The following is a 25,470-nucleotide window of genomic DNA, read 5'->3' on the forward strand; positions in this document are numbered from 1 at the left end:
AAATTAGATATTTAACCAAATTTTCTTATGCCAGCTTTGCCATGTACAATAATGACAATACAGAGAAGGAGGTATTGAACCAAAATTAATATTTTCAAATATTTTTTTGATCTTATGTTTTTGCTTAGATCTACTACAACAGTGTTCTGTAACCCATAATATTAAAATAATTGTAAAATTATAAGTACTTGCTAAATAAAAGTACAGCTCTTAATCTGTGGTTTCAAAATAAGATGCATATTTTAGAGTCTTTAAATATTACCTGACTTCTTGACTATGGCTTCAAGAAAAAATTAGAATATTTTCTTTTTCCTATTTAGAGGAATTTTTTAAAACTATCTTCATATATCATGCTGATAGTTACAGGAGACACTTTTATTCTGGAAGAGACAACATTTATAAAAATATGTTACTAAGATTATGGGTCATTTCCACTGGTTTTAAGGAATAATGAAGTCAGAATTTTTAAATTGCAAACAAGTAGAGCCAGTGTTTTCTTTTCTTTCTTTCTTTCTTTTTTTTTTTTTTTCATATTATTAGCTTTCTAGAACCATGTCCCAAAGGTGATGGGTATAGAGCAAGGAATTTTCTCAAAGAAAAAAAGTTGTAACAGAGGAACTTTTCTGACCCAAGACTTAGCATCAGACAAATCATGGCTATGACGACAGATGTGTCATAAAAGCAAAGACACAACTATAAATTTTTGTAATAATTTAATTAGCAAGAATTGCACCTGAAGTCCCATAAAATTTACTTATACCTTATTTTTCAAAAGATGTTCCTACATTATATCTAGGTATACATGATATATAGTATATAGTATATAAAGGTACATATGAAGGAATATAGAATATATACCTATATGCGTTTGTATATATATATTCAGTACATGCTATAGCAGACGGTTTTGCTAGCTTATTCTACAATAATAAATAACTCAAAAATCTCCGCAGTTTACAACAACAAAGATTTATTTCTTGCTCCCATTACATGTCTTTAACTGATTGGTTGCACCTCTATTCTGTATCTTCTTCATTCTGGGACCCTGCTCAAATGAACAGTCCCAATATGGGACATACTGATCTTGGGGTAGAGAGGAAAGACAAATGGGAGAATCCTTCAATGAACCATCTGTTAACATTTCATTGTCCAAAACAAGCCATATAGCCAAGCTTGATACCAATGGGTCACCAAAACCAAGTCTTCCGGTGGAAGGGCAGGAAATTATTGGGAACAACTTTGTTGCTTAAATGACTTCCTGAAAACATATTTATCCAAACAATAGATCACTCAACTATCTCCTTCACAGGACAACAGATCTCTCAACTGGGCACATCTGCTTGTTTATCAAATGACTTTACTCATCAGAATCATGGGATACAAGCAAAGTAAAGCTCAGGGGAAAATTCATAGCTAAAAAAATTTATATTTACAAATAAGACTCAAGTTAGGAAAAAGATTGCCAAGGAAAGCAGAAGTGAAGAATCATAAATAACGCATATGCAATAATGAATTTAAAAAGAGAAACATATAAATCCAAGAAATGTTTTTTCCAAAAATCTTAAACCTACATTAACATAAATCTTTAGGTCATCTGATCAAGTGAGGAAATGAGCAATACCATGAAAGCACAAAAGTTGGAAATGATAAGGGAATAACCACAAATAGAGGAAACTGCAAGATTCATAAGCGAATATTTTGCTCAACTCTTAGTAAATTAACTTGAGAAACTGAATTAAAAGGGTGGTTTTAGGAAAATATAAATTGCTGTTAGTTCCAATACTACTCAAATTATTCCAGAGCATAGGAAAAAAAAAAAAAAAAAGGAAAGAAAATGTCTAAATTCTTCTTATGAAGCTAGTGTAATCCTGGTAACAAAAACGCTAAAAGAAAGCCACATATTAATCCCACTTATGAATATCAATATAAAATCCTACATAAAATATTAACCAATAGAATATAGTAGTGTATTAACATAACATTTTATGATTGTTTGTTTTTGAGAATACTCCCAAAATAGTGCCCTCCATTTTCATCAGGGTTCTAAAAAAAAATCTGAAGACTAGGAATAGAACACATGGAGACCAAAACATCATCTGGATTTCCAATAAAGGCTATATTAGGGTCCACAGTTGACATGTTAGTCCAAAGGGGCTGCACAGTGAACCCCAGAATTAGATTTACTCAAATAGCATTCAGTTAGGGTGGAGACTTGCCCAGGTTATATCATGGAGAAGCAAAGACCTCCTACATGCTGTGGGAAGCTAGCTCGGAGAAGAAAACAGAAATGAGCTAAGCATGCCCGGTTTATTCTTCCAAAACTTATATATCATGCAAGTCACTCCACTTTCCTTGGGCAGAGAGAAGAAGGGATTGAGACAGGCCAGGAATATTACATTAATTTGATCCTTCACCTTGGAGAGAAACATTGGAAGTGGAGAATACATTTTAGCTTTTTAAAAAAAAAAAATTCATTTGGTTTGACCATGAGTCTATGGTCTACATCCCTCAAGAAAGAGACCCATAAGGAGAGTCCTGCTCTTACCCTCAGGAGGCTATTCCACCTAGAATTGGGTGATCTGGGGCTTCGATGGACAAGATAGATTTCTCCCCCAGAAGGCTATGAACTGGCCCAGAAGAGTACATTATATAATAAATCCAAAGCCATGCTATCCTCAAGGCTGAAATTTTATTCTCCATTCTTTTTTCTATCTTAATTTTTGTTCCTGCTGTGCCAAAACAGAGGTTGTGCAATCAGTTTAAATGACAATCTTAAGGTACTCCAATGGTAAAACACAAATCCTTTTGTTGTCTTAGAAGCCCCCAACTGGAACCTTGAGGATGCAGTCAGCTAAATCCATTTTAGAGAAATTCAAGAAATTGAATAAGAATTGGGTAATAAAAAGATATTACTGACTTATTGTTAATTTTGTGAGGGGTGATAACAGTGCTGCTGTTTCTGTTATTAAAAGTCCTTATCTGTTAGAGACTCACACTAAAATATTTAAGGTTAAAGTAGTATCATTTTAAGAATTCTCTTTTAAATGTTTCAGCAAAAAAAGCAAACAGACAAAAGACAGTCAAGTGAACATACTGTAGATGTAGTAAGTGCTAGACTGTTAGAGATGTTCAAGGTATCTCAAAATCCCAGGAGCCTAATTCTGCTGCCTAGGAAAATTAGGGCAGTGTTACTTGAGTATTGGAAAATGCATACAGACTTTTCTGGTCTATTTGGGGGTAGGGTTACCAAGGAAGGCAACTGCATTCTAAACACAGGACATAGGATATGTAAGGGCACACAGGTTTGGATGTTGAAATACACATGGAAGAGCTCAGGGCAATTCATTAGTAAAAAATGTGCACAACCCTAGTGAAAACATATAAGGTAAAAAGTGTTATTTGTTTTGATTGTGCAGAGTTATGACTAGAATCAACTTTTTTCCACTGGATCATGCCATTTCAGACCAGTTAATTTTGTTAAATTATCTCCTCATCTAGAATGCCATTTTCCTTTTCCTTTATGAAAATACCAGCTATCTTTCAAGACAGGACTCAAGAATTCCCTTCAGTCAAAGGCTCTCCTTACCCAACATATAGTTAACTGAATTCCTCCTCTTCTGACTTAAGAGCATGCTATTCACTGTGGCACTGGATGATGAGCTCGTCTACAATATCAGGACAGTTTTATGTGGGATAATCTCATCTCCTGGGCTAGAAAAAGTTAACTCAAACCAAGTCTAGAACAATACTTAAGATCTTATAGGACTTATCTGTAGGGCATTTCCCCAGACACAGGGAGAGGGCCAGATGTGAGCAGTCAAAAGTTCACACATCTACTCAACTCCCACAGATGCTCTTTGGGGTTGATATTTCAGTTTTACTACCCAGGGGCAAGAATCACCCCCAAAATGAAAATGAATGTGGTTCTATGACCTCCTTAAATGTTACAAAAATGGGTAATGCCAGAACTAAAAGCTGAGATCCTTTAGTAATATTGGAATATTAACATTTCTTTTAAAAATTTTTGTTTAACTTTGTTAATTTCAGTTAGGAATTCTAAAGAAAAGCACGAATGAAAATGGAATCTAAGAATGGATTTGAACTCTATGGTAACAATGTGAGTACATTTTATTTTTTTTAGGAACTAGGCTATGAAAAGACAGGCAAGCACGACTCTTTTAAAGGTATCTAAATCCAAGAAGGCAAAAGTTTAACAGAAAAACCATAATGCAGGGCAGGAGAAGAGTAGACATTTTAGTTCCTCTGTTATGCGGTACCCAGGATCACAGAGGGCGGTATCTCTGATGGATAATTTAGAGAGCTGAATTGTAGGCTTGGGTCTCATTAAAGCTATTAAATATGTTAGCTTGGTTGGTTTAGGCTGAGAATAAGATGGCTTTGCAATTTTTAAGATCACAACATAATGCATTTTTAAACTATAAATTAAAAAAAAACTAACACATATGGCTAAACCCAAAGAAAGCTCAATATTAGAGAAAAACATAAATTAGCTGAGTCGGTTGGCTTTCTCTCTGTCAAGACTAAATACTTGTCAAAAGTCACATCAAGCGGGAATATTCAGCCAACAACAGGACAAAGGTACACTGAGGGGAAATATTTGGTGGAAGAGAAGGCATAGTGTTTTGGCAATAGCTAATATTCTGAAGCTTGAAATCTACTTGTTTAATATTGCTTATTTGTTTACAAAACAGAAATGATCTAAGTCTTTATTTAGTTGGTATATTCCTTTCCTATTGCTGCTTCCACAAATTACCACAAATCTGTGGCTTAAAACAACACAAATTTACTCTCTTATACAGTTCTGGAGACCAGAACTTCAAATTCAACTTCACTGGGCTAAAATTAAGGTGGTGACAGGCTTTTGTTCTTTCGGGAAGATGTAGGAGAGAATCCATTTCCTCGCTTTGTCCAGAAATTGGCTACCTACATTCCTTGGTTTGCGGCCCCTTCCTGCATCTTCAAGCCAGCAGCATAGTACCTTGTTATCTGTTTCTTTGATAGAACTGTTGCTTCCACCATCACATTCTCCTTTCTGATTCTGCCCCCCTCCACTTTCCTCTCCTATGGCCCCTTGGTATTACATTAGGTCCACCTGGATGATCCAGGATAATCTCCCCATCTCAAGATCCTTAACACATCTTAATCACATCTGCAAAGTCCTTTTTGTCATGTAAGGTAACATATTCACAGGTTCCAGAGATTAGGACATGGACATCTTGGGAGGACCATTTTTCAGTCCACAACTGTTCAACAAATGGATGATATGGAAAGACATTTTGATTTATGAAAAATTCCATTTTTATTTTCCTAGGGAATTTCCATTAAAGTCTCCACTGAAAAATAAGAAGGAATAATTTGTAAAAGTAACAATATTACTAGTCCACAAAAACTAGGTTGAACAGAGCAATTCATTTCTGAGGAATCCAATAAAATGGAAACATACTGTACTCTAAAGGAATATTCATGTGTCTCTACTTTGTCTTTAATTTATAGTGATAGCTGAACTACATCTCCCATATTTTTCTTATCCTCACTGTACCCTGCCCTGACATTAAAAGCTTCCTTATGATGTGGGTTTCATTGAGGGGAATTAATGGGTCATATTGATGGATTAAAATGAAACATTTGGAGTTGCAGTTACATTATATATGGTGAATGACCTTGAAAGTCTTAAAAATATTATTTTAGTCTTTCTGTAATATATATATATATATATATATATATATATATATATGAGATGTATCAAATATCTAAATGTTGATGTTTGCCAGATTTTTAAAAAAATCATTCTTTTTATAAGCAATGAAGGCAATGCTATCATTGAACAGTACTTTTGCAAGAATTTCCAAGTCTCACAGCTCAAGTGTGCTGGCTTTTAGGGCCATCTATCTCTTTGGGTCTCTGCATAATTAAATGCCAGCTGGCACAGGATAGCTATAATATAGGAGTTAAATATGGTTTTATGAATGGTTTAGCTATTGATTTTTAACTTACATTTAAGATAAATAAATCACTAAGTGGATCAGTTTTCTTGATCTAAGGTGTTTGAAAAGATATTAATGTGGATCTCAGGGTACAGCAGAGCTATCCTATGGAGGTTGCATGAAGCAATTGTATGTTTCACAAGCTTTTAGAATTATCTATACTTAAAAATTTACAAAGAATAAAATTCACTATTAGAGCCAATGGAAAACCACAATTCAAAAGTCACTGATATTTATGACTAGTGGTTCTATCTCTAGAACATATATTAAGAACAAATTTTAGTTTTCTTCTACACTTAGAAAAAAAACTTTATTTTCTTCTGTGTCTTTGCTCTTTTTCTTCCTCTTGTCCCTTTTTACATAATCTTCAATCTACATATCCTAGTTCAAAGGGGGTCTAACCAAAATTTTCAACTTTATGTGCAATGGAATAATGAGGAAGAGGGGAACATATTCTACGACTAAGTGCAGGTCCTTCGGACATCCTTATAACATCCACCAGAAATATTCCTTCCTATCATAAATATCTAGGTGTTACATTTTTCTCTGTTTCAATCTCACTGCTATTGTGGGCTCTCCATCCCTTCTGCAGTGTCCCCAACTACTCTCTTACTTCCATGAAAGGGTCCTCAACAACTGTGGCAGTTTCTAGGAGTTATCTTCAAGTGTCCCCACATAGCTGATCTGGGCCATATCAGAAATGCAGCCATTTTTCCTCTCTTTCTCATCAGCAACATCGCCCATGAAATGCCAAGAGGCTCTGACGCTACCTCCACTGCACTTTCTTCCTTGTAAGGGCTGCATATGGTTGACAGTCCCCTGAAATCATTTCATGTCCTTGGACACCGTGCAGACATTTCTGTGCTCAACAAGAGACATATTTCCTTGGTATCATATTTAGTCATGGTAGTTCCTGAGGGGAACTACTTTGGGATCCCAAAATCTCTCATAGGTTTTGTGGGAAAATTACTTCTGTCTGCTTCCTGCTATAATCCTTCTCTCTCTAGGACTCAGACATGAATTTGAATGGATAGGGCAAAAAGAAGACCATTATCTGAGACCATCATCCTGAACTCTGACTTCAAATTTCTCTTCCCCTTCTAGAACTATATAAAGTGTTTGACACAAAACTTGGCATGTAATAAATGTTCAATAAATATTAGATGACAAAAGTCTCTGTCTCTCCTTTTGGTCATTTACATCCCTTAGAGTTCCATAATTAGCCTATTCGACATAAGCCTCAATTTACATTTTAAAGGTTTCTTTCCATAAATGATTCCTTGCCACTCAGTCATGAAGTTAAATAATCAGAAAACCTTGCATCGCATCTTTTTGTGGACATTGCTACATCAATAAAATGTGGAGTCCATTCCTGAATGCTCTTATAAATGAGCCCCTGGATGTCTCTAGAGTAGATCAGCCACTGGCCAATAGCCAGTGAGGAACAGTGACTGGCCAACAATCACATGACTGAGCTTAGCTGTGGATTCTCCAGCCCCAGGGGAGCTTTGAAATGTCTGCGTTTCTGACCAATGAGCTTGGCTGCAACCTCATGAACGACTTTGAGCTAGATCCTCGCATCTAGGCTACTCCTAGATTCCTGAGCCTCAGAAACTCTGTGAGATAATAAATGCCTGCTGTTTTAAGCTGCTATGTTTTGGGTAATTTGTTAAGCAATAATAGGTAACTAATGCACTCCTTACTCTTGATTCTTACCCTTTTAGCTCCCCATCATCAGACATTAATGCCTTTCATTTGTTTATTGTGTTTCTGTGAGACCAAGTGTTTTCTCTTTGGATTGCCTTTGTGTCCTCAGTGCCTGGAAGAGTTTGGAACGTAATAGGTGGTCAATAAACATTGAGTAATGAGTGTCTAAAATTTTCATGTAAAAGGTTAAAAATTTTCAATTTCATATACTGTTGTTAAATCAGTGTACAATTGTCTAATTTTATAGCCATGTGTGTTTACAGTAAACACTCTTGTGGAATGTTTGCCTACTCCCTATGATCCCCTTCACTGGAGCAGAGGGCCCCTCTGTATAAGGTACAATATGACCCCTAGCCCATGTCACTGATGATTGGACGACTGCTAAAAACCAGATCCAAGCTGAGCCAATCGGAAATTCTCCCCCTGAGTATTTGGAATTAAAATCAAGAGAGTGAGAAGAAAGAGCCTCCCTGTGTGGCTGTTTCTGTGTGTCAGTCTGCACAGCCTACAATGTACTACCATAACCACACCAAAATTAACACAGAGGTGGATTTCTTTCTTCTATGTGTTCATCCCAGGATGATCAGAAGGCTTTATGCAACAGCAGCTACTCAAGGATACAGCCTGTTGGGACAGACACCATCTTGAATGTTGTCATCACTGTGCCAAAGAAAAAGCTGAAACTTTGAAGGATCTCACACAAGGAATCAACTGCTCAGCCTGGAAGTGACATAACATTTTTCCTCACAACTCATTGGACAGAACTGCTCACATCCTCTTGGTCTCTCTCCTCCTCTCACTCTCCCCCCAAGTATAAAGGAAGTGCATTCCTAGCAAATGCCTAGAAGGTAGGAAGTAGAAACTATTTGAACAGCACTAATGACTCCTCATCTAAACATAGATTGCATGAGCCATGAACAGCCATATACTTTCAGGTAGCCTAGGGATTGAAGAATGATGACAAAACAGATGTCCAGAGAGAAGTGAAGTCAGGAGAGAATTCTACCTCAGTTCCCAACTGTTTGTCTTTTTCAGGTCCTGTTTCAACTTTGTACTGAGATCTGAATGCATTCTTGCCCTTGGAGTTGGAAATCAATAATTCTGTGTGGGATATGTTAACTTTGAGATGCCTATTTGGCTTTCAAGTGGAGATGTTAGGGAGGCCATCTGATCTATAAGCCTGGAACCTATGGGAGCAGTTTAGGCTGCCGATGTGACTTTGAGAGTTGTCTATAAATGGTATTTAAAGCTGTGGGGGAGGAGGGAAGCATTTAGATAGAGCAGTGGATGAAGGATAGTACTCTAAGATACGAGGCAGCTAATATTAAAGGACAGTATAGAGGTTTCTCAAAAAATTAAAAATATACCTACTATATGATCCAGGAATTACACTACTGGGTATTTACCCAAAGAATAAAAACACCAATTCAAAGGAATATATGCACCCTATGTTTATCACTGCACTATTTACAATAGCCACATTAGGGAAGTGGCCCATGTATCCATCAATGGATAAAGAAGTGGTGGCATATACATTCAATGGAATATTATTTAGCAATGAAAAAGAATGAAATCTTACCATTTGCAACAACATGGATGGATCTAGAGTACAATGCTAAGCAAATTAAACCAGTCAGAGAAAGACAAATACCATATGATTTCATTCATATGTGGAATTTAAGAAACAAATGAACAAAGGAAAAAATAAATAAAAGAGACAAGCCAAAAAACAGACTCTTAACTATAGAGAACAAACTGACGGTTACCAGAGGGGAGGTAGGTAAAATAGGTGAAGGGGATTAAGGGTACACTTACCATGATGAGCACTGAGTAATGTATGGAACTGGTGAAACACTGTATTATACACCTGGAACTAATATAACACTATGTGTTAACTACACTGGAATTAAATTTTTTTAAATAAATAAAATACACACAGGGAATGAGAATGAATGTAAGAATTATCTTCCACTAGATCTTCCGGCTGATTTCTTACCATTTAGGTCAGTTCACATACTTGCCTGACTGCCCAACCTAATTTAGCCACTCTCTTTCACATTGTCCTTTAATTTTCTTTTATTACTTTCCTCTTTCTTACTTTCTCAATTATCTGATGTCCTTCAAGAAAGCAAAGATCCTTCTCAGAGAAGATATTTACAAATGACATATCAGAAAAAGGGTTAATATCCAAAATCTATAAAGAACTTACGAAACTGAACACCCAAAACCAAATTATCCAGTGAAGAAATGGGTAAAAGACAAGAATATACACTTTTCCAAAGAAGACATCCAGATGACTAACAGACACATGAAAAAATGCTCAATGTCACTCATCTTCAGAGAAATACAAATCAAAACCACAATGAGATACCACCTCACACCAGTCAGAATGGCTAAAATTAACAACAGGCAACAACAGATGTTGGTGAGGATGCGGAGAAAGAGGATCTCTTTTGCATTGTTGGTGGGAATGCAAGCTGGTGCAGCCACTCTGGAAAACAATATGGAAGCTCATCAAAAAGTTAACAATAGAAGTACCCTACAACCTAGCAATTGCCCTACCTGGTATATATCCAAGGGATACAAGTGTGCTGTTTTGAAGGGGCACACGCACCCAATGTTTATAGTAGCACTATCAATAATAGCCAAAGTATAGAAAGAGCCCAAATGTCCATCGACGAATGAATGGGTAAAGAAGATGTGGTGTGTGTATATATACATGTATATATATGTGTGTGTGTGTGTATATATATATATATATATATATGATGTGTATATGTATATATATACATATATATGTATACATGGCATATATATATACATATACACCATATATACACATATACACCATATGTATATATGTATATGTGTATATATATATATACATATATATATATACACACCACATCTTTATCCATTCATATGTATGTATATGTATATGGACACCACATGTATATATATATATATATACACATATATATGTACATATACATACATACAATAGAGCTTTACTCAGCAATCAAAAAGAATGAAATCTTGCCATTTGCAACAACATGGATGAAACTAGAGGGTACGCTGCTAAGCAAAATAAATCAGTCAGGGAAAGACAAGTATCATATGACTTCACTCATATGAGGAATTTAAGATACAAAACAGATGGACATAAGGGGAAGGGAAGTAAAAAGAACATAAAAACAGGAAGGGGGACAAAACATAAGACACTCTTAAATACAGAGAACAAACTGAGGGTTGCTGGAGGGGTTGTGGGTGGGGGGATGGGCTAAATGGGCAAGGGGCATTAAGGAAGACACTTGTTGGGATGAGCACTGGGTGTTATACATAAGGGATGAATCACTGGAATCTACTCCTGAAAACATTATTGCACTATATGCTAACTAACTTGGAGGTAAATTAAAAACAACTAACTAAATAAATAAATAAACAAACAAACAACAAAAAAGAAAGCAAAGATCTTTCTCTCTTGTCCCTAGCATCTGAAACAATACCTAGCACACAGCAGGCAATATATATTATATATATATTTTTTAAAAGAATAAATGAATGCTGCAGTGCAAATCCATTTCACAAAAATATTCTGTGGATCATCTGTTGTAAATGCTAGAAGTGATGACAATTATATATATTCTTAGATACAAATTACTATACATCAAGACAATTGTCCTCCCACCAAGCATTTCTCTATGACTACCATGTAATGCAGAGCCATGAAAAGAGTATGACCTGAGAAATAGCAGTAGCAGCAGCATTATCTCTGAATTTGTTTGAAATGCAAATTCTAGGCCCCACTAAAGACCTACTAAGTAAGAATCCCTGTTTCAACAAACTCTCTAGATGACTCTTAATGCACACTAAATTTCATAAGCATTGATGGAGGATAAAACTAGAAAAGATTATTTGATTTCAAAATACCCAGACCTTCAAATAAATTAATACATGCATAAGAATATTAACACAGTCTTTATTCAAGGACTGTATGGAGCATAATTTGCAAGGAAGTCTCTTTCTTAATTAGACCTGGAAACCAGTGTGGAAAAAGATACTCACATAAAAATTCCACAATGCAAGTTTACCTGGAATAAATGCCGAATGGATCCTATAAGCCTCACAGCACACTCCACTCCACTACTTGAGCAGAATCATTTGAACACAGCTTTACAGAATGCTCACCATGTCTCATACCCTATTCTAGACCTAGAGAATACAAAGATAAAAGAAGGAAGGGGTACTTGTCCTCCAGGACCTCACAGTCTATTGCTGAAGACAAATAAGCAACCTAACAGAATATAAATGGTGATATAGGACTAACAAGGAGGGACCTCACCATACCTGGGGCACCAGGGAATGCCATTCCAAAGTGAATCTTGCATCATATGTTGCAGTTGAGGGGGGTGGTGGTGGAGGGATTAGGGAATGGAGGAAGAAGAGCATACTGGACAGAGGGAAGAGTGTGCACAAAACAAATGAAAGCTTTCATGAAGACAGCATGAGCATTCCAGAAACAGCAAGAAGACGTGGAAAACAATGAGGCTGCTTCAAGTAATCAGGTATAGAAGAGTAAGTGCTTCAACAATAGCAGAGGGAGTGGGAACTCATCCAAGCATGATGTACCATATAGAGTTGTAGAATCCAGCTCTGCCAAGTGAGGTTGGACAAGTTAATTTTCTGTGCTTTACTTTATCGTGCAGATAAAAATGGAGATAATCATAGAGTGGCCATCAGTCTGGAAAGAGATTTTTGTTTTTAAGTGATTGAACTCTCTTGGTTAGGTTTTCTGGCATAGGCTTATTTAATGAAATCAGAGACATAAATCACTTGAGCAAAGCACCACAAATGTATTCACAAGGATTCAAAGAAAGGCTGCATTAGTTAATCATGTTCATTGAAATGCACACACTGAGTTGTGCATTAGTGATGAGAAAAAATACCTTGAACATATCATTTAATGCCATTGCAATGTAATCACTCATTTAGTTTGTGTATTTGTGTTGCCAGATTCTATGGTCACATGTTAATACTGACCTCATTGGGCTGTTGGGAGGACTAAAAATGAGTTAATTCATAAAAAAAAAAAAAAAAACCTATTAGGAAGTGAGAGGCTTTTTCTAAGCTCATTAACTGTTATTAAGGAAGTAAAACTGAAAAATGGAGAGGTAATGAATAAGAGGTACCAGTCCACTGCTAACAACCCATTGGATGGTGGTCCTATCACTGAAATGTTGCATACAAAAGAATCAAAGCTTCTTTCCTAACTGTGGGTAAGATTACTGGTTTGCCAGCCTACTTGTCTGCTTCCCTCCCTGGCTACAAAACGACGTCACATTCACTACTGCATTTTTGGACAGATGAACACGGATCAGCTACTATGCGCTGGATACTGAGAATGCAACAGTTCACAAGATCAGTGTAACTGTCTTCACGGAGCTTGGGTACGTTAAGTTCGAAATACCTCTGGAATCGACATTTTCCAAATTTTTCTAAAGTGTGGAGTAGCAGAGGCTGGCCCTCTTAATGCTAACAAACAAGGTCCACTGAGAATCAACTTTCCTATGTATATGGGTAAGGGAAAGAAAGAGACGAAACCATTAACGGAGGGAGGACAACGCGGTAAGGGAAGAAGCAAACGAGATTGACTGAAATAAGAGGAGGATAACATTCAAATGAAAAGGAAGACAAAGGTCCAGAACAGCTACACCCTCCCGACGCTCTCGCTGAACAGGGAACACATGCCCCAACCCACGCTCAAGAGCCTCGCAAACCTGAGAACGTCGCGCATCTTCAAAGGACCGCCTCTCCGCAGTGGTGCCCGGCGCCGCGCTATGACGTAAGGGTAGACGGGACTTCCGCTCCGAGTGCCGCCTAAGCAGCAGCGTTGCGATAGAGCCCGCTGTTTCCTAGGCCGACAGGTGAGGCATTGCCTTGGGGGGACGACTTTGCGCGAGAACCGACAGGCAAGCAGGCACAGGGGAGCCAGAGACCTTCCTCTCTGTGGTTTCTCGTAGAGCCTGTGTTGCCCTGGGCTAGACGGCCCGCAGGGCGTAAATAACTGCTGCGACCGCTCGAGGTTCGGATCCACTCTGATGCTGTCCCAGCAGTCGCTCCTATGGGCGCGGTAAGGAGCCGTTTGTACTAACTGCAGCCTGCCTGCGGGACGTTTATGGCGGCCCTTTTGGGAGTAGGGGCTTGGACATTGGGCATTTGGCCGGGAAGAAGTGACTAGCAGGGGCCAGTCTGGGCCGGAGACTCCACAAAGGTCAGAGTTCTTGCACCTCTAAGAAATTCTAAGAGTTCTAAGCCTCTAACTAGCCCTGGACTAGTCACTGTCTTCCCTCGAGCATCCCACTTATCCATCGGCGGGGTCATTAAAGGCTGTTTTGGTTTGACCTCAGTTTTCTCCTTCGGATCAGCCTCCTCCCCCCCATCCTCTTCCAAATTTGTTACACCAGGTACCCTTGAATATTGACTCGTGGGCCAGTGTCTGAACTTGACACTTCCCTACCACATGTTTGATGTTCAGCCTTAGTTGCTCAAGTATTTTTCTGTGGCACCAACGTCAGAACCGAGCTCCTTCCTTTGAACTTAGAATGTAGCATGTTGGGGAAACCGTTGGGGCTTTCAGTTGCCTCAACTGCTTGCCCTGCATCATGGTATTTTAAAGAAGGAGTCTGTGCCTCAATTTTTCTCATCTGTAAAATGGGATACATTGGTATCCATTTGTTAAGATTGTCTTATCAAACAAGATAATTCTTGTGGCACTTAGAACAGTGTTTTACACACAATAAACACTCCATAATCATCCACTGTTACCGAATGACACACCCATACCCACACCCACTTCACAGCTCTCTAGATGTTCTTTGCAGCAGGCATCTTGTGCTCACACTGCTTTATAATCACTCTTCACCCTAAGGCCTTAACTGTAAATTCTTACCCTTGAGTTTTTTTATTTTTTCACACAAGGCAAGATGAGACATGTATTCTTTGATTCACAAATTCATTTCTCCTCTCACAAGTAGTAACAGAGCACCTGCTTTGTGTCTTGTATGCTTGTATGCCAAACACTGGAAGAGTTCATAGTCTATATCTGAACCCGTAGTTCTTAGCCACTTTTGTTCCAAGAGCAAATCCCTGTGATGAAAGAGATAGATATAACAAAAAGAAACCCAGAAAACTTAGGGGAAATCTCTGAAATCTTATTCATGAAGTTTTTTTTTTTTAAGCTTCTTTCTAAAATGATAAATAGGAAAGTCTCTTTTGGTTCCCCCCATCCCCAATTTTTCCACCTAAAGGTGAACGCCTGCAGGATTTTTGGTATAATGTGCATCATACCCATTCCTTCTCTGACTTTCTCCTACAATACTGTGCTATTTATTCAGATTCAATAGTACTACATAAAATTTCAGAGTGCTATGTGACTGGAAAATACTGGAATAGGAGTCAGAAGACTATAGAATTGATTTTGCCATTTAAAAGCCCCATAACCTTGGACAAATAACATAACATCAGTTGTACGTCCTGTCGTGCAGGCATTGTTAAAGTCAGAAGAGAGGACGAGAATGTACTGCACAAATTAAAAGAATTGCAAAGAAGGTGGTTTTGTTGCGACTGGTGAGATTATCATCAAGTCAATATAGAAAATGATGACTTCTCTAATATGTTATTTGGAGAAAGATGAAATGAATATAAATTTAATAGCAGACTAAAAAAGGTTCTGTTTATGCATCTATTATGTGTTGACTTGCAGCTGTATGTTTTGAAGCTTACATGTGACTGTGTGGTAAGATTCCTGGTTTTTCTCTTTAATTCCACTTATACCAATTGCAATTAAATAAATACATGTGTAGTTTCAAAAACTTTCTTATTCTGACATAAATTATATATTGACAGGAAGTTGCAAAAAATATATATATAAGGAGGTCCCCATGTCCCATTCAACTAATGTTCCCCAATGGTAGCATCTTGTATAACTATAGTATAATTTTTTAAACCAGAAAATTGACATTAATGTATCTACAGAATTTATTGAGATTTCCCCCATTCCATAAGCACTCATTTGTGTGTGTATATAGCTTCATATAACCACCATTTTCTTTATAGCCACAACCTTCTCATCCTACCTCAGTCCTTAACCCCTGGAAACCACTAGTCTGTCCTCCAACTCTTTAATTTTGTCTGTTTCAAGAATGTGGTATAAACACAACCATACAGTGTATAACTTTTTGAGATTACTTCGCATTAATTCCTTTGCGATCCATTCAAGTTGTTGAGTGTATCAATAGTTTGTTTCTTTTTATTGCTGAGTAGTATTCTATGGTATGATTTACCATAGTTTGTTTAACCATTCACTTGTTGAAAGACATATGGGTGGTATCCAGTTGTGAACTATTACAGTTATGACTAGTATGAACCTTTGTTTGAAGGTTTTGTGTGAACATGTTTTTATTTCTCTGGGATAAATGCCCAAGAATGCAATTGTGCTAGGTCACATGGTGTGTATTTAGTTAATTTATATATGATTTTTCTTCTTCACCATCTTGATATGGAGGATTACATTGATTTCTTAATGTTAAGTGTACCTGAAATAGATCCCACTTGATCATAGCATATAATAATTTTTATACATTGCTGGATTCTTTTTGCTAATATTTTATTAAGGTATATATATGACAGGCATTGGTATGTAGTTTTCTTTCTTTTTTTGTGCTGTCCTTGTCTGGTTTTGTCTTTTATCAACCCACTAGTACTCTAGAGTCTTTAGTGATAAACCCCTATTTCATTCCTAATATTAGTAATTTGTGTCTTCTCTCTTTTCATCTTAGTGGAGTTTTATTGATTTTATTGATCTTTTTCAAAAAACTGCTCTTTATTCCATTCATTTTTCTGTACTTCCAATTTTAAAAATTTGTTTAATGTTTACTTTTGAGAGAGAAAGAGAGAGTGTGCACATGAGCAGTAGAGGGGTGGAGAGAGACACACACACAGAATCTGAAGCAGGCTCCAGACTCTGAGCTGTCAGCACAGAGCCCAAATCAGGGCTCAAACTGTGAGATTGTGACCTGAGCTGAAGCCGGCCGCTTAACTGACTGAGTCACCCAAGCGCCCCTACCCTTTCCACATTTCATATGTAATTGTCCTATTTCCTCTATATACATTGAGCACCACATCAAATAATGCTATGAACTTTTGGTTCAAGCATCAAATATGATTTAAGAGCTTCATAAGGAGAAGGATAGTCCCTTATATTTGCCATTGCTTTTAATCATTCCATTGTTCGTCCTCCTCTGAAGTTAAACCTTATTCACTTACTTCTTTCTGTTTGGAGAATTTCCTAAGGATAGGTCTGTAAGGGACAAATTCCTTTAGTTTTTCTTCATTTGAGAATATCTTTCTTTCCCCTTCATTCTTGAGAGGTCGTTTTTCTTGATACAGGATTTGTAGTTGATAGTCTTTTTCCTTCAGCACTTGAAAAATGTTGTGCCACATTTTCCTGGCCTCCCTGATATCTAATGAGAAATCTGACATTCTAATTACTGTTCCCTTATACATACTATTGTCATTTCTCTGTGGCTCCTTTAAAGATTTTTTTCCCTTATTTTGGTTTTCTGAAGTTTGACTATAAGGTGCTTTGTATTTCTGTAGTTAAGAAACTCTGTCCCGGTAAATATCAAAATTTATTATGTGAAAAAGATTGTATTTTAATTCAGTGGAGGAAAAGATGTTTTCTTTATTAAATGGTATTATCTTAAAGAAAACAAAGCAGATACTTATACAGGTGGATTAACACTTTAAATGTAAAAACTAGAATAACAAAAATGAAAATAAACATCTAAGAAGCTATATGTAAAATATAGGAATCCAGAAAAGGGCCAAGGGTCAGCAATATACAAAATTCTCTTGCAAGTCAATAATAAAAAGATAACCCATTTGGAATGTTGGCAAAGAATATGAATAGACAATCCATAGAAAACAAAGTCCAAAAGCCCAGCAAACATGAGAAGATGTTCAAATGCACTAGCAGCCAGAGAAATGCAAACTAAAGAGTGCGATGTTTTATACCCGAAGACTTAAAAGAATTAAAAATAATGGTAACTCTTACTGATGATAGGATTATAGAGGGAAAGATAACTTCCTAGATTGCTGGATGAAATGTGATTCTGACACCCTTTTGGAAAGCCATCTGGCAACACCTATTAAAATTCAACCCAGGAATTCCACACTTGGGAATCTGGCCATTAGAAACAAAAGAACTGGTGTATATGGATATATGTAAGAACATGGGGATTTAAGAGTACTTATGGCAACATTGTCTCAAAATACTGGGAGTCAGTGGAGCGCCTGTCAGCAGGGAAATGGTCACATGAATTATAGTGTATCCATATTATAGAACCATTGAAAATAATGAATTAGAGTTACACTCTGACTTAGCAGGATTTTTATGTATTATTATGAAACTAAAATACATTGGAGTGTGTATAATATGCTCCTACATACCAAATACTGACAATTCATATTTATCAAAATTCATGTAAATGTTTATGTATATGTGTATGTGATTATAGAAAGATATGGAAGACCTTATACTGAGTTAGTAACTTGAGTTTAAGAGTAATATGCATGGACGTGAAAAGGAGAGGTAGAAATGAGGCATATAAAAGATTAAAAAGTAATTGACCATTTTTTAAAAATCCCAGTATATATTATATCTCATTTATACATTCAAATGAAATTGTGTGTGTGTATGTAAAATTTTTCAAACAAAGAACATGACCTCTGGAGTCATTCAGACATCTGGGTTCAAATTCTGACTCTACCACAGTCCAGTTTACGGGTTGTGTGACCTTATGCAAATTCCTTAGTATCTTTCAGTCAATTTTCTTCTCATATGTTTTGTTGGGGTAGAGGGAGGAAACAGTAGTACCCATCTCGTAAGATTTGTTGTGAGGGTTAAGTGATGACAATATGTATAAAGTGTTTAGCACAGTGCCTGGTTTATAGAAAGTACTCTTAAAATGTGAGTTCTTACTATTGCCTCACTTCTTTTGCTCTTTGGCATTTGTATGTTTTTAAAAATTCGTTACCAGCTCCTAACTTTCTGGAAACATTCCCCTGTGGCTTATATGACTTTACATATCTTCTTAGTTCATGCCTGTTTCTAATTGTTCCTTTTCATTTTTTAGCTGGCTTTTTTTTTTTTTCTTGCTTAGGGAAATTCCCCTCCCCTAAAATTGCAGCAGGAGCTGTCAAAGAATCTTTTGAGTTAGGTGACTGGGTGAATAATGGTACTCTCTATAACAACAAAGTCAGGATCTAGGATGGGATCTGTAGAGTTTATTTTTGAAACAAGATGATTTTAATTTTTGACACTTATAAAAGTTTGGTGCATCAGTGAGGCACCCAGATGAAAATGCTCAGTAGTTAGCACTCAAAGGGATGAGGGCCTGGGGCAGAACCTTTGGGTACAGGCAATGGAGGAGGAAAAGGTTCTCAGTGAGGATATCATAGAAGCCAAGACAAAGGAGCTCTTTAAGAAGGAGCTGGGCAAATCATCTCTCTACTGTGACCTTTCTGGAGCTTTAGCTCTGTGGGTCCCACTTTCTTCTGGTATTGTCGCTTATTTTCTTGAAACTTGCTGTGTTCGTAACTGAATCAGCTTCCTTTCCTCCAACTAACTTCCTTTCCCCAGTATTTCCCCTTTGTGTGGACTAGTGCTTTCATTCTCCTCATCTTTAGCGTCAGAATCTAAGTCATCTTTGCACTCACCGTTCCCTGGCTTGTCATACAGAATCATTACTAAGACTCTAGTCTCTCATTCAACTCCTTTATTCCCACCCTCATTTCCTGCTTAGGTTATTTTGATAGTATCCAAGCTTTAGTGTATTCTTCTGGTTTTTTTTTTTTTTTTTCTCTGTCTTTCACAGTCTTTTTTAAAAGAACTACATTAATCAAATCCTTCCCCATTTTAAAAACTATCAGACTTCCTGTGCCTTCAACACTTTCCCAAACTGTTAAGAAAAAGAGAGTGAGGGGCGCCTGGGTGGCGCAGTCGGTTAAGCGTCCAGCTTCAGCCAGGTCACGATCTCGCGGTCCGTGAGTTCGAGCCCCGCGTCGGGCTCTGGGCTGATGGCTCAGAGCCTGGAGCCTGTTTCCGATTCTGTGTCTCCCTCTCTCTCTGCCCCTCCCCCATTCATGCTCTGTCTCTCTCTGTCCCAAAAATAAATAAACGTTGAAAAAAAAAATTTTTTTAAGAAAAAGAGAGTGAGACGTTAAAGGGAAAAGTTAAAACGATCACCATTGACAAAATTGGTCAAATCAGCTTTTAGAAGGTTGTATGTATATTCTGTCCCTCTCTTAAAGGCTCAAAAATTCTTATTAGTGTAACTTGAAAAGTTCTGCAGAACTGAAATTTATGTATCTTTGTTTAACTTATTTTGTTAGGTTGTGTTTTCCAAAGTTGGCCACAATAACTCCCATACCACATATTCTTCTTGCAATGACTTTGACTTGCTTCATTTTGAGAGGGGTTCATTTTTCCTCTCTTTGAATATGGGTAGGCTGTGGCTAACATGCCACTGATGCCATGTGACCTGTGAGGCTAGGTCTTAAAAGGTTACTGTTTTAGTTTGGTCCTCTTGAGACAATTGCTGTTGAAACTCGGCCATTATGTTCTGAACAAGCCCAAAATAGTCCATGTGGAAAGACGACATAGAGTTGTCCAGTGCAGGTGTTCCTGGCCAAAACCTATCTGACAGCAGCATGTGTCATCAGACGTGTAAATAGAGATACTTCCAGATGGCATCTCCTGCCCCCAGTGTACATATCACACACCCGGCTGTTGAGTCTTCTCAGCAAAGGTCCCCAACATTATGGATTAGAAATAGGCTATTCTTCTGCTGTGCCATTTCTCAATTCCTGACCCAAAGAATCCATGAATATAGTAAAATGGTTGCTTTAAGCCACTAAATTTTGGGGTAATATGTTATGTCGCAAGAGTAACTGGAACACTCATAAAATATATACGATCTTGTTTGTGAATAATGACAGCTTGCTTTCTTTTTATCCAATTCACATACTTTTATTTCTTTTCTGTGTCTTATTGTATTGGCTAGGACCTCAAGTACAACACAGAATAGAAGTGTTGATAGCAGATTTGTCTTGATCTCAAACTTTCGGGTCGGAGGTGGGGGTAGGGTTGGTTTTCAGCATTGCACCCTTAATAAAATGTTTGCTGTAGGTTTCTTTTATAGATAGTTATATTTCATCAAGGAAGATCCCCTTTTTTTTTTTCTAAAGAGTTTTTTCATGATTCTTTATTGGATTTTATCAAGTGTATTTTCTGTATTGGTTGAGATGGTTATATGGCTTTTCTCCTTTATTCTGTTAATGCAGTAAATTGACTAAATTTTGAATGTTTAAACAGCCTCACATTTCTGATATATACACAATCTGATTGTCATGTATGGCCATGGTATGAATCACTGGATTTGGTCTGCTAATATTTTGAACAGAGTTTTTGCATCTATGTTCATGAGCGAGGTTGGCCTGTAACTTTTCTTTCTTATAATGTCAGGTATTGATACCAAGATATGCTGGGCTCATAAAATGAGTTAGGAAGTGATCTCTCTTTTTCTGTTTTCCAGGCAGCTCTGTTAGATTGCTGTTATTTCTTCCCTAAGCATTGACTCTCATCTGGCCCAGGAATTACGGACTCAGTGTCTTTACTAGCTATTGGACTATTAAGAGTCTTCTAGCCTTTTTGTGTTTGTCTGTATTGGAATTTGCCCATATCAAATGTATTGGCATAAAATTCTTCATGATATTCTTTATCATTTTGATGATATAACTCCATTATATTTTTAATGTCCATAGAACCTAGAGTGATAGCCTCTTTTCCCATCTTATTGGTTATTCATGCCCTTTTTCTTTATGAGTCTTCTCAGGGGCTTATTTATTTACAACTCTTTTGAAAGGCTAACCTTTTGGCTTTGTTAATCCTCTCAAATGTAAACTTTTTTCCTATTCCATTAACTTCTATTCTTTATTATTTTCTTTTTTTTCTATTTTTCTTTATTTGGATTCATTTAGTTTTCCTAACTCCTTAAGATAAATAGTTACATCTTTAATGTCCAGCTCTTTTTCCCTAATATTTTAGAAAGCATTTTAAGACTTTAAATTCTCCTGCAGTCATACCTTTATCTGCATCCCATACATTGAAATTTCTTATTTTCATTATTTATTTCATTATTACTTAGTTTTCAATTACATTGTGAATTCTTCCCCTACTCATCAGTTATTTGGACATTTATTGCTTAATTTCCAAAAATTGGGGGATTTTCTTATTATTTTTGTTATTTTTATCTAATTTCCACTGTGGTTAGAGAACATACTCTATTATTTCATTTTTTTGGAAATTTATTGAGACTTGCTGTATGGCTCAGTATATGGTCAGTTTTGGTAAATGTTCATGTGCACTTGAAAAGGATGTGCATTTTGCAATTATGTGGTACAGAATTCTACACTTGCTGATTGTGTTAATTATGTTAATATAAATATTATGTAATTCAATTTTTCTATATTTTTATTGGCTTTTTTCTTTGTTTATTATTTCAGATACTGAGGTATGTCAGAATCCTCTACCACGATTGTGGTCCAATCTATTTCTCCCTTTACATTTGCTAATTTTTAATTTATCTCTGGAGGCTAAAATATTATGTACATACTTATTTAGAATTGTTATGGTCTCCTGGTAGATTGACTTTTTGAAATGTTCCTGTTTATGTCTCATGTGCTTCTTACTTTAAAGTTTACTTTTTAAATCTGACTTCAGTATAACTATACCATCTCTTCTTTGATTAGTATTTCCATGGTTTATTGTTTCCATCCTTTTATACATTATGTATCCTTATTCTTAATGTGTATTATTTATAAGTAGCACACAATTACTTGTTTTATTTTTATCCAATCTGATCATCTTTGCCTTTATCTAATTAGTGTAATTGGTCTATTTACATTTAATTTATTACTGTTATATTTGGGCTTAAGTAGTTTTACTGGGTTTTTTTTTATTTATTTGTTACACTTGATCTGTATTACTTCTCTGCTTTCTTCTTATATTTATATTAATTATATCCTCTATTTCCTCTTTTATTACACATTCTTGAGCAGTTCTTTTATTGGTTACTGATTTTTTTAACAGATTTTTTTTTCCAGTACTGTTTTTTCTCTAGCTTTTCATATGGTTTCAACATAAGCAAGGGTTTCCTTGCTAACATGGGATTGAACTTAATTCTAATGTACGTTTTAAACTAAATTTAAAACAACCCCAGACTCACCAGATTCATAGAGCTCTCCAGTATGTTAACATTCATTAATAGAGTAACTAAAAACTTAACAGAACTTTAAATAAAGCTTCTGCTGCTGTTTTTGTACATATATGTACTTCTTATGTTGTGTTTTGAAAACAGTTACAGGGGTGCCTGGGTGGCGCAGTCGGTTAAGCGTCCGACTTCAGCCAGGTCATGATCTCGCGGTCCGTGAGTTCGAGCCCCGCGTCAGGCTCTGGGCTGATGGCTCAGAGCCTGGAGCCTGTTTCTGATTCTGTGTCTCCCTCCTCTCTCTCTGCCCCTCCCCCGTTCATGCTCTGTCTCTCTCTGTCCCAAAAATAAATAAACGTTGAAAAAAAAATTAAAAAAAAAAAGAAAACAGTTACAAATTTTACATCTCATCACTGGGACTTAAAAATTTCAATTTTCACTTGTTTAGTGACTAAATATTCTACAAGTAGTTTTAGTACTAGTGCCTAGAAACATCATTAATTAACTGTCAGTCAGGGCTCAGGTACATGCAAAATATATGCTCTGCTCTGTGTAGTTGTGGGACATTAACACAGCCCTAGTGTTTTAACTCTGAAAGAAAATCATCTTACTACCTCTGTTTCAAAGTTAGTGTACTTTAATTGAAGACTATCTGGACATTGCAACACATATTTGGTTGTGCTCATCACAACAAGTACCCTCCTTGATACCCATCTCTCATTTGGCCCATCCCCCACCCAACTCCCTCCAACTCTCAGTTTATTCTCTATAGTTAAGAGTCTGTTTTATGATTTGCCTCTTTTTCCCCTGTCATCCGTTTCATTTTCTAAATTCCACATATGAGTGAAATCATAGTATTTGTCTTTCTCTTATTTTGCTTAGCATATCCTATAGCTCCATCCATGTCATTGGAAATGGCAAGATTTCATTCTTTTTTATGGCTAAGTAATATTCCATTATGTACATATAGCACAACTTCTTTATCCATTCATCAGCTGATGGACATTTGGGCTCTTTCCATTATTTGGCTATTGTTGATAATGGAGCTATAAACATCGGGGCGGATGTGCCCCTTTAAATCAGTATTTTGTATCCTTTGGGTAAATGCCTAGTAATGCGATTGCTAGATCATAGGGTAGTTCTACTTTTAATTTTTTTTTAATGTTTATTCATTTTTGAGAGAGAGAGACAGAGTGAGAGCAGGGGAGAGGGAAAGAGAGAGGAAGACACAGAATCCGAAGCAGGCTCCAGGCTCTGAGCTGTGAGCACAGAGCCTGCTGTGGGGCTTGAACTCACAAACCATGAGATCATGACCTGAGCCAAAGTCAGACGCTCGACCCACTGAGCCACCCAGGCACCCCTCTACTTTTAATTTTTTGAGGAACCGCCATACTGTCTCCAGAGTAGATGTCACCAGTTTGCATTCCCACCAAGATCGTAAGAGGGTTCTTCTTTCTCTGCATCCTCACCAACATCTTTTGTTTTCTGTGTTGTTAATTTTAGCCATTTGGACAGGTGTGAGGTGATACCTTATTGTGTTTTGTTTTGTATGACACAAGTTTTTTAAAAATACTTTTATCATTTGCAGTTCTTACATGCATGAATAAAGCAGAATTCTTATTGAGTAGCCAAAATGAAATGCGAATGTTATTTGGATTTGGATGCTAAAGCTAAATGAGACTCATTTATAACTCCACTTGCAAATATTTTTGTTCATTAATGTAGCCTCACTCACCGGCTGACTTTATAATAAATAAATATTATAAATTTGAACTGTAAAATTTATACTGATCAAATGCTGCTTTTCTGTTTTATATATTGTCTAGGTTTGTGTAAGATTTAATTGGAAAATTTTTTTTCTAAATAAAATTAAACCCATTAATAAAAACAGATCAACACCTATATTTAGGTAAGTAAAGGTTACCTAAGTTACACAAATTGTATTTACACTTGGTTTTTATCCACCCTAAGTCTTGCTGGTTATTAAAACTGATTTCATTTAAGATTGCTTATAGGTTGTGTTTGTAGGTAGGGCCATCACCCTCTACTATTATATACTTAGAACACATTGTCCCTTCTTAATTGGACACTTGTTTGCAGACCAAATCACCTTGGATTCTTAGGTAAGGAAGAACTTGAAATTTCTTACTGTTAAGGTTTCCTTTGCTTTTCATTTATTTATTTATTTTTATTATTACTATTATTATTATTTTTGGCTATGTGGGAATCAGAAACATAAGTGTGAGTAAAATTAAAAGATGCTGTGTTGGGGTGCCTGGGTGGCTCAGTCGGTTGAGCGTCCGACTTCAGCTCAGGTCATGATCTCGCAGACTGTGAGTTCAAGCCCCGCGTCGGGCTCTGTGCTGACAGCTCAGAGCCTGGAGCCTGCTTCAGATTTTGTGTCTCCCTCTCTCTCTCTGCCCCTCCCC

The 25,470-nt window shown here is 36.7% G+C and overlaps 2 protein-coding genes across 9 annotated transcripts in view; one reads left to right on the plus strand and one right to left on the minus strand.

Annotated features, from left to right (window-relative positions):
* LOC125162118 (uncharacterized) overlaps positions 1-13,526 on the minus strand; it is a 102,898-nt gene extending 89,372 nt beyond the window's left edge. For all 6 annotated transcript variants that reach the window (XR_007150899.1, XR_007150898.1, XR_007150897.1 and 3 more), the window contains exon 1: positions 13,490-13,526. The gene's annotated coding sequence lies outside the window, so the exon portion shown is untranslated. The remainder of the gene's footprint in view (positions 1-13,489) is intronic.
* Positions 13,252-25,470, plus strand: part of LDAH (lipid droplet associated hydrolase) — a 108,388-nt gene continuing 96,169 nt past the window's right edge. Inside the window, exon 1 of one of the 3 annotated variants that reach the window (XM_047852697.1) lies at positions 13,252-13,636. The gene's annotated coding sequence lies outside the window, so the exon portion shown is untranslated. Of the gene's footprint in view, positions 13,637-13,666; positions 13,843-25,470 lie in introns of those variants that run through there. The other 2 variants (XM_047852695.1, XM_047852696.1) reach the window with 2 other exon arrangements.

The sequence above is a fragment of the Prionailurus viverrinus genome, chromosome A3, assembly GCF_022837055.1.
Source record: "Prionailurus viverrinus isolate Anna chromosome A3, UM_Priviv_1.0, whole genome shotgun sequence".
In the NCBI taxonomy this organism is placed as follows: domain Eukaryota; kingdom Metazoa; phylum Chordata; class Mammalia; order Carnivora; family Felidae; genus Prionailurus; species Prionailurus viverrinus.